Consider the following 3,546-nt stretch of genomic DNA (forward strand, 5'->3'; position numbering starts at 1 on the left):
GGGATCTATGTAGGAGATCCTTGATAGAGAAGGAGAACAATGTGGAACAAAACTCAAAATCATTTGGAGAGAAAAAAAAAAAAAAGGCGGGGACCAGGTTTTCTGGTCCAATAGAGCCTGGTGGAAAACTGAGACTATGGCCCTAGCTGCCCTTCAGGTCTGGAATTGAACCCACACCTGTGGTTTCCAGCCAAACAAAATACATGGATATGAGTTGAACATTTACCTCAAATAGATACACTCCTTGGAGAGAACAATCATGGGAGAAAGAAGGGCTGCTTATGCACAGGGAGACAGTTCAGGGGTCAGGAGTGTATTGAGGGATAGACACTGGGAAGAGGTAAGTATGGGGAGGAAGTGGGAAGGGAGCTGTTGCATTGTGGTAAGCTGTGGTCAATGACATGAGACAAAGTATATGTGAACTGCTGTGTGGAAAGTGAATTTGCTCTGTAAATCTTTGCCCAAATCCCACAATTAAAAAAAAAAAAAAACTTTTTAAACATTGAATTACTGCAAAGCATCTTCTCATATCATAATTTTATCAAATTAGAAATCAACAATAGGAAGAGAGTAACACATGGATACTGAACAACACCCTCCTTGAAAAAGACTGGGTAAGAGAAGAAATCAAAATTGAAATTAGAAAATTCCTTGAATCAAATGAGAATGAAAACACAACATACCAAAATATTTGGGACACAGTAAAAGCAGTGATCAAAGGCCAATTTATATCAGTACCTGCACACATTAAAAAAGAGGAAAGAGCCAAAATCAACACTTTAAACTAACATCTAACAATTAGAAAAAGAAGAGCAAGAAAAACCTACAGTCACCAAAAGAAAGGAAATAATCAAGATTCAAGCTGAAATCAATGAAACAGAAAATAGAAGGGCAATAGAAGAAATCAACAAGAATGGAAGTTGTTTTTTTGAAAAGATCAATAAAATTGACAAACCACTGTCAAATTTAGCAAAGGAAAAGAGGGAGAGGATACAAATAACATGAATAAGAAACAAAATGGGTGACATCACAACAGAACCAACCAAAATAAAAGGATAGTATCAGGATACTATGAAGAATTGTACTCCAACAAATTTGAAAATCTGGAAGAAATGGACAGATTTCTAGAAACACACCACTTACCTAAATTAACACAGACTGATGTGGAAAAGTTGAACAGATCCATCACAAAAGAAGAAATTGAACAGGTCATCAAAAAATTACCAACTAAAAAAGTCCTGGCCCAGATGGTTTCACCAGAGAATCATTCAGAGAAGAACTGGTACCTATCCTACTCAAACTATTCCAAAACAGAAAAATATGGAATCCTCCCTACCTCATTTTATGAAGCAAGCATAACCTTGGTACCAAAACCAGGCAAAGACATCACTCAAAAGGAAAACTAAAGACCAATATCCCTCAGGAATATAGATGCAAAAATTTTCAACAAAATCCTAGCCAATAGACTCCAACAACATAACAAGAAAATCATTCATTATGACCAAGTGGGGTTCATATCAGGTATGTGTGGATGGTTCAGCATGAGAAAAACAGTCAACATAGTCCACCACATTAAAAAAAAAAAAAAAAAATTCAGAGGATAGTCAAAGACTTGCTAGCAGAAAACTTCCCTATTTTATCACAAGTTTAATATTGCCACTCCTAACCAGAAGGCTTGCAGTTCAAGTCCACCTGCCAGTCCTCGGAAGCAAGGTTGGGCCATCTATTTCTGTAGTGATACTGCTTCAGAAACCCAAGGAGGGGTCGTTATGAGTTGAATCTGACCCAAGGACAGTGGGTTTTGATTTTTGCTCTTTTTTGATTGCTTAGTTTGATATGTGTTTTCCATCCTTTAATTTTTAATTCAATTTTTTTATTTGTCTAAGGTGAGTGTCTTGTAGACTTCATAGGGATTGGTCCTGTTTTCTTATCCATTCTGCTACTGTATTTCTCTTGGCTGATGCATTTAATCCATCGATTTTCAGTGTAATTAATGATAAGTATGAATTTACTGGTGTCCTTCTTTTGTGTTTTACTGTGATACTGATTTTTTGTTTTGCATATTTTTCTTTCCTGAGTTCATTCTCTTATCAGATTTTCATTTTCTTTGTTGTTGTTGATTTTCTGATTTCTTGGTCTCTATGATTTTCTTTCTTATTTTAGTTAGAAAGTTTATTAATTTTCTTTATTATCACCCTGTAATTTATTTTTATCTTCCTATATTTTAAACAATATGTTGCATCTTAATATTGTCCTGACTTCCTTTCCATTTGTGAGTTCTGTACTTATACCATTTATTCCCTCTTTTAGCTTGGTAGTTGCTGACATTTACAGATTAACGCCTCTGGTTCTGTATTTTCAGTCTTGTAACATTATTTTAAATTTGAGATCTTTTTCTCAGTTTGTGTCCAGGGGATATTATCATGTGTCTTAATCTCAGGTAGTTGTTTGCTATTGTTGATTCTCTGTCCAGAGGATTTCCTTTAGCATTTCTTGTAGGGCTGGTCTTGTTTCCACAAATTCCCTTAACTTCTATTTATCTGCAAATGTTTTAATTTGACCATCATCTTTGAGGAACAATTTTGCTGGATATATATTTCTTAGTTGCCAATTTTTTTCTTTCAAGGTTTTATATACCTCACCCTATTACCTTCTTGCCTGCATGGTTTCTGCCAAGAAAACAAATTTAGGCTTATTTGTTGAAGTTTGTAGGTGAATAAACATTTCATTTTTCTCCAAGCTCATCTCTAGATTCTTTCTTTGTCCTTGGTTTTTGAAAGTTCAGATATGGTATATCAGGTTGGCTTTCTTTTGTGGTCTGCCCTGTATGGGGTTCATTGATTTTCTTGGATGTATTCTCTTTTCATCTTTCATTATATTAGGGAAGTTTTCTGCTAGCAAGACTTTGACAATCCTCTGGGGGTTTTATGTTTTTTTTGTTTTTTGCCTCTGCCTGTTCTGTACTTCTGATCACATAAATAAAGTTTTTCTATCAGCAGTGTTTCACGTAATTCATAGGCTTTCTTCATGTCTCCTCATTTTCTTTTTCTGATTTTTCCTGATACAAAATGGTGTCAAGGGATTTGTCTTCAAATTCACTGATTCATTCTTCAGTTGATTCAAATCTACTCTTTTGTCCTCTGAATGTGTTATCTATTTCTGTAATTTTAATGTTAACTTTCTGGATTTCTAATTGCTATTTTTGTAGGGATTATAATTGTTTATTTATTTTGTCATCTTGTTCTTGGAAGCAAATATAAATAATCTTTAGCATTCCCTATTACATAGTTCTATTACCTGTTCTTCTTCAGGGAGGTTTCCTGGTTCTTTATTTTGGTCACTTCCTTGCACCAATTTGTTCTGTTTCTTTTTCTTATTTGAAGTTTTCTGTTGTTTCCAAGATATTTTGATTTATCCTCTTACCCAGTCTTTCTCAAGGAGGGTGTTCTTCAGTATTCGTGTGTTTACTCTTTTCCTGTTGATCTTCCTATTGTTGATTTCTAATTTGATAGCATTATGATCTGAGAAGATGCTTTGCAGTATTTC

The sequence above is a fragment of the Orycteropus afer genome, unplaced genomic scaffold (genome assembly GCF_000298275.1).
Source record: "Orycteropus afer afer isolate SDZICR_OR568_19922 unplaced genomic scaffold, OryAfe1.0 scaffold00236, whole genome shotgun sequence".
Taxonomy (NCBI): domain Eukaryota; kingdom Metazoa; phylum Chordata; class Mammalia; order Tubulidentata; family Orycteropodidae; genus Orycteropus; species Orycteropus afer.